The 6655-nt window shown below is 45.2% G+C and overlaps 1 protein-coding gene across 3 annotated transcripts in view; it reads right to left on the reverse strand.

The window, feature by feature from the left end:
- Positions 1–1369, reverse strand: part of Sv2b (synaptic vesicle glycoprotein 2B) — a 188781-nt gene extending 187412 nt beyond the window's left edge. The window contains exon 1 of one of the 3 annotated variants that reach the window (XM_036187790.1): positions 1349–1369. The gene's annotated coding sequence lies outside the window, so the exon portion shown is untranslated. Of the gene's footprint in view, positions 1–442; positions 662–1093; positions 1255–1348 lie in introns of those variants that run through there. The other 2 variants (XM_036187781.1, XM_036187772.1) reach the window with 2 other exon arrangements.
- Positions 1370–6655: the final 5286 nt, after the last annotated feature.

A 6655-nucleotide genomic window follows, 5' to 3' on the forward strand; every position in this document is an offset into this window, starting at 1 on the left:
GAGTCCTGAACTGGCTACACCTGCTTACTACAAGTGTTTGTCCCCACGGGGTGTGAGCTTGTGCAATGTTAGGGCTTCGTTTCCATCACCTCGGCGTCCCTAAGGATCAATCCCACCTCTGACACGTATTGACGTTAGGTAAGTATTTGCTGACTCAGGGAAGATGCAGCATGAGCCTCACTTATCAACTGCATCCTCTAGCAAGCAGAACAAGTCGCCTCTCCCGCACAGGGCAGGCAGCAAAAGCGTGAAAGAGACCTCTGAGCTGGCCGCAACGTCTAGTTCCCCACCAACCAACCACACAGCTCTCATTTCTTACCTGCCCCTCCCCGAGGCCCAGAGCCACCCATGTTCACCTTCCAAACATGCTTAGGAACGAGCAAGCATCCCCTAGCGCCCCACCCTACCTTACCAGAGCCCAACACATTTGACGTTAAGTTACCTTTAAACTGAGCCTTTTCGCATCCGCGATTTCTGGATGAAAGATGGCATTTGGGCAGCTGAGAGAACTACCACCCTTCTGCTGAAGGAACAGCAGCGCCTTGCTCCTCCCTGGCTAACTGCATTTGCTCACCCATCCCTGCAAAACAAATCATGTTCTTTTCCTTGCGCTAAAACCATCCATCAATAAATCCTGAGTCCCTAAGAAACGGCTCCCACGCCCGCGGAGGGCGCCCTCCACACAGAAAAACACACACTCACAAACCCCAGTCCAGAGTCAGCAGGTGTGGGCATGTGTTTAATCCGTTCTTTGAAAACAAACCCATCTATGAGGAGTAGGGTTGAAACTAAAGGGATGCCCAGGAACCGTGTGGAAAGCAGCTATAAATGTCAGTAGCCCAAGTTGGGAAAGTATTTACCGCGCCAATAGTTCACAGGGTTTTACTCCTAGTCCTGAGGAAGACCACGTTCAAAAAAGCGCTCAGCCCGGGGCAGCAGCAAGTGCTCCCTTTTCGGGGCTGCTTTCCAACTCTGCTGTCCTTTGAGGTTTTTCCCCATCAACCGCACCCAGCGGTCTCAGCCTAGGGCTCAGCCTGTCAGGCCTGGGAACCCGGGTCTGCACGCACCGCGTCAAGGATCGCTATCCCCCTACCTGGGTGGAAAATCCGCAGCGAGCCAGGCAGCAGCCAAGCAGCGTCGGTCTGGACAGCCGCGGCTAACGCAGCGCCCGGACGATCCCGGCCAAAGCAGGCGCTTGCCCGAGACACACCTGCACAGCCCCGCCCTCGTCGCCGCTGCCACCACCCGCCTCTGTGCAGCGTGCTCCCGCCCCTCTGCAGCACCCCAGCCCTCCCGGGACTCCTGAGTCCTCTATTCAGCAGGATCAGAGCCTAGCCCAGGCACCAACCTTATTCACTGCGGAAAGCTCTTTTCGTCTAACCCCCTCTCGGATTCAAGAGTTCAGGATAGGTTGGAGGGGAGCCAGCGCCCACTCCCAAGTCCCGCCCTCCGCTTTCTGGATTTGCATATGGACAGATCTGCAAACTTCTTATTCCATTAGGTTTGTTCCCAGTTGACTATAATTAGCTTGCTCTTTCCACCCTCCCCTCTAAGGCAACAAGGTGCATATGGCTCTAAGCTCGGTCCCCAACCCCTGACCAACCAGGGTATGTCAGAAGTCAAAGTTCTTGGGTAGTGGGACCCTCCTCGGTTTATGCCGTCCCCAAAACAACCTGAGACAATGAATGTTGACAGATCGCTCAGGCCTTGTTAACTCCTTTGGAACTGAAAAAGAGCCTGCTGGGCCGGTGGAGGGTCCAGAGGGGAGTGAGGAAAACTTGGAGGGGTTTGGATATGTTGAAGAAAGGCTGCAATTTTCTTCTTTCCAATGCCCCCAACTCTTGTTCACGGCCGGCTCACAGCCACAACTCAGCCAGCCTGAAAAGACTTTTTCTGAGCATGTGGCTCCTTCCAGAAGGAAATAAAGAGTAAAATAATGATTAAAATCTATTTAGGGGAATAAAGGGGACTACTGGGATAAGGATGTCTGTGCACCGCAAAAGTAGGTCAGAAGAAGGCATCGGACACCCTGAAACTGTAGTTACAGACAGTTGTGAGCTGTGTATGGGTGCTGGGAATTGAACTCTGATCCTCGGAAGACCAGTGAGTGCTCTTAATCTCTGAGCCATCTCTCCAGCCCCAAATCTTAATATGTTTTTAAGAAAAAAAGAAGGTAACACAAATGTCTGTAAATAAACAACAGGGTAAATAAATTACTATAATGATATTAAAAATTATGCCAGAGAAAATAATTCAAAAAATGAAGTTGGATCTTTAGGTCATATATCAAAACTAACTCATAGCAAGTCAAAGACCTAAATACAAGAGCTGAAATCATAAAATACCTACAAAAAGTTATGACATTGCATTTGGTAATTATTTATGGGATACAATCCCAAAGCCCTAGATAGTTCAAAAAATAGTTTATTTTATCAATATGCCAGTAGTCCTAGCACTCAGGAGGCTGAAGCAGGAGGATTTCAAGTTCAAAAATAAAGACACTATCTCAAAAAACAAAGTCGTGTGTGTGTGTGTGTGTGTGTGTGTGTGTGTGTGTGTGTGTGTGTGAAAGAAAGAGGGAGAGAGAGAGAGAACAGTGAAATCAGAACTCCTGTTTTTACACAGGTGTGCCCGAGGTTTCACTGTCTCACTGTGCTTATCACAGGACTGGCCCTCCAGGGAAAGCTATCATTCTCATATTCTCATCATGTAAAGGTACAACATATTTTCCTCTGCCTTTTTAGGACCCCACCCACCCCTGAGCCTGTCACAACTCAGCATTCGACAGATTCCCTGTGTGCCAGTACCCTGAGCATGTCTGACTAGAAAGCAGCACCTGGCACTAGGTGCTGTTCGAACGTGTCTCCAGTAGGGCCCCTCTGTCCACAGTAAGCCTGGCCTCCAATCCATCCTCGACCTCAGGGATACCCAGCCCTAGGAGAGAAAAGAGTCGTTCCAACTCTCTGAAAAGGGTTCTTCCAGCTTGGAAATTAGTTTACCTGGTCCTCTGTGCTTCCAGTGACCTCCAATATGTTTTAACATCATTTCTACCATTGATCCATTTTTAGTGGATTTTTGGCTGCATGAGACAAATGACTTGTTACCATTGATTAAACATTACCGGGAATCAGGAACCAACTTGCTGATTTTCTGTCCTCACAATATTTTTATGAGGTCTGTAGCATTTTCCAACAGGTTACATAACCTACCAAAGTGTGAATAATAGTACATAGTGAAACCAGGAAAGAAAGAGAAGCAGTCTGGATCCCAAATCAACTGTGGTAATTACGGCCACAATCTATGGTCTCCAGTGTTGGGAACAGCCTTCTCTTTAAAGGGAAAAGGAATGGAATCCAATGTCTAACTGAGAATCTAAAGGAGATATCATTTTAAAGGCTCTTTTGTGATCTGCTTTGAGTCAAATCATAAAGAATTGGTTTTAAATTCAAGGCACATCTCTCACCAAAATTCTAGTGTAGAAAACTAAATAAGTTTTCCCTGTTCCTCAAGACCCAAAGAACAAACTTCATGCACTCCACAGGGGCTCCTGTTTCTTCCTTTTTTTTCTTTTTTTCAGTAAGCACAGGGACCATTCAATTGTTAGCATCTTCCTGTCACAGAAGATTATTATCAAATGTGGGCACCCGCTTCATTAACATGAATAGTTCTCAGAGAACATGCTTGTCATTTCAGTTTTGAAATGTAAGAACAGCAACAACTTAAACTCTTAGAAGAGCAAAAGTTACCACTAGACGATAGGGGAAAAGCCGCCTTGTGTTTGTGTTTTGTAAAGCCCAGACATGGGTGAGAGCGTAGAAGCCACTGGACAGCTTCTGGCTCCTGCCTGCAAAGGGCAATCGACAGCTAAAGTGGAGTGGAAACCACACATTCTGAAAAGTCCTGGGATTCACCCTGCAGGCCTTTGACTAATAGAAATCATAATCCCTTCTGTGGTTTTCTAGGAGAATGAATCTCCTCCACTTCCTGCCCTGCCAGAGAGGCAGTTCAGATAGTAATAGACCCAGAATTAGATCTGACTTACAGTTTTTTGGGGGAGGGGTGTGGTGTGGGGTGTGATGGTCTGCAGATTTTGAAAATGAAATAAGGAAAGGAAAGGGAATCTACCTGGTCTCTGCTCAGGATACACCATGTTCCCATTGCCCTCTCCTGCTTCCCAGGCAGCTAGAGGAGGCAGTGACTTCCATGCACTGACAACTGCTGACAGACTCCCCGGTTCATCCTGAATTTTATCACTGTTTAAATTTTGATGATCCAATTACACTATCATCAAACAGTGTTAAAACACCACAGCCCTGTATCAAGAAGCTCTCAACAGTAATGTCTTCACTAACCATCGACTTCAATGGTGCCTTTAAGCAGTGCGCTTGCAATTGAAAGGTGTTCTCTGTATGTTCCCACTAATCCCCAAAATCCTGCAGGTGGTTGTACACACTGTTTTTATTTTAGAGATCAAAACACTTAGAGTGGTCGGGTTGTTTCCAAGCAGTAAATGATGGAGTGGAGAGGCACATCATACTATAATCCAAAGCCTGGATTCCTTCCACAAAATCACTCTTCTAGTCTGTTCCCCACCCCCCAGACTGGTTCCAAACCACAGACGCATCATTCTATTCCTTACATTTTGTATTTATTCTCTCTTGTGTGTCTTCCCACATGCGTCTTCTCCTCCTAATGCTGTTGGAGCTCTTGACTGTAAAAGTCAATTTTTGACAAATTCCTGTTGACAGTCCACATTCTCTGAGAAACCTTTCCTGGGTTTCTGTTCCTGCTCCAGTTCTCCATGGCAATTCTCCCTTCCAGGTGTATATGGAGAGTCTGTATCACGTCTTCATTCACCCACTGGATGTGTCTGTATGGAGAGTCTGTATCACGTCTTCATTCACCCACTGGATGTGTCTTTATTCTCTTCATACAGAGGAGACACAAAAATGACTAAAGTAATGTCATAGAACACACATAAAAACAAACTATATTTTGATAATGCTATCTGTATGAAACGTCACAATAAAACTCCTTTATTTGTATGCCAAGCAAAAAAATCAAATATACATTTTCGATTAATATTTTAATATATCTTTAAATATTATATATTAAAATAAATATTTTTATATTTAACATATAAAACATATATTAGCTGAAATTTTGAGCACATATTGTATACCAGGCATCGTGCTAAATTACTTACATGTTCTAGTTTATTTAATCTTTACAGCAACTTTTTAAAGGAAGTTCCTTTTCACTTATGAAATAAGTATAGAGGTTCATACAGTGATAAAAACAAGTTCCAAAAGCCACATGGCTGGGCTGAAGAGATGGCTCAGTGGTTAAGAACACTGGCTGCTCTTCCAAAGGAAGTTGGTTTCCCAGGCCCCCTGTGGTGGCTCACAATAGTTCCAGGGGATCTGATACCCTCTTCAGGTCCCCGTAGTTACCAGATGCACACACAAGGTAATTAGAAATGCACACAGGGTACACAGATGTGCACACAAGGTACACAGGTGTGCACACAGACAGAATGCCCTTACACCCAGCTCAGAAGTTAGGCAAACTAGCTCAAGAAGCTGTACTTTTAAAACCGCTGCTGAACCCTTATAGACTCCAGCACAGGATGAGGAGATGAACTGGCCTCTTAGAAGTTTTCACAGAAGACATTTTAATGATGTCCTAAAGAATTACCACCAAGGGGCCAGGAACATGAGGGTACAACAGACATTATAGGTGCTCAATAATGCCAGCTATAATATAAATATATATTCTAAATATATGTATATTGACATGTGTATTTCAATTTTTTGGTTATGTATAAAGAAATGAGCTTTATTGTAACATTTTTAGCTATGAGCATCAATAGTGTCATGGTTTATTTTTGTACATGTGTTATGTGCTTTTATGTCTAGTCATTTTTGTGTTTCCAGTGTCTTAGGAGAATGAGGATGTGTTTGGTGAAGGAATGAACACACAGCACAGAGAATCCATACACCATCCAACCCAGGCTCCTTCAGCAACTGTAGAGTTAGAAAGATGTAAATTCCATGTGTGGTCCATGATAATTGGCAGTTCTAGAGGTAATCACAGCCCCCTTCCCTATGACTTATTCAGAAACCCAGGCCTAACAGCATTTCTTTGCACAGAGCTTGGTTTTAGACATTTGCAAGGTCTTACTGCAGCTCCTCCTGGAAGCCCTGTCTCTGTTCTCCTGGTTGTGAGAGAGGAAGCTGGCCACTCTGCTTGATGCTGGTAGCCATTCTAAGCCCCAGCATCCACACCAAGGCTGCTGCCTTAGCCCAGGCCCCTCCATTCACACCAGGGCTCCATTGTGTACCTGATCCTCATCACAGTTCTCCATCACAGAAGGTTTCAATGATTGTTACAGTGCGATCTTCCCATGGCATTGAGCTCCTCATTGACCAACTGATCAGTGACATCACATCAAAATCCATCCTGAAGAACTGCTTTCCAGGACACTTCCTGGTTCCAGATGCCATTTCCCCCAACACCCCCACCCCACCCCACCCCCAAAAGCAGAGCCCTTGCGTACAGAATGCAGGGTCCAAAGGTAGGAATAATCTCAAGGATGAAATACGGAAGGAAGGAAAGCAGCTGTTAGGGTGTATTATTGTACTAGTCACCACTG

Source organism: Onychomys torridus, chromosome 1 (assembly GCF_903995425.1).
Source record: "Onychomys torridus chromosome 1, mOncTor1.1, whole genome shotgun sequence".
Classification (NCBI taxonomy): Eukaryota; Metazoa; Chordata; class Mammalia; order Rodentia; family Cricetidae; genus Onychomys; species Onychomys torridus.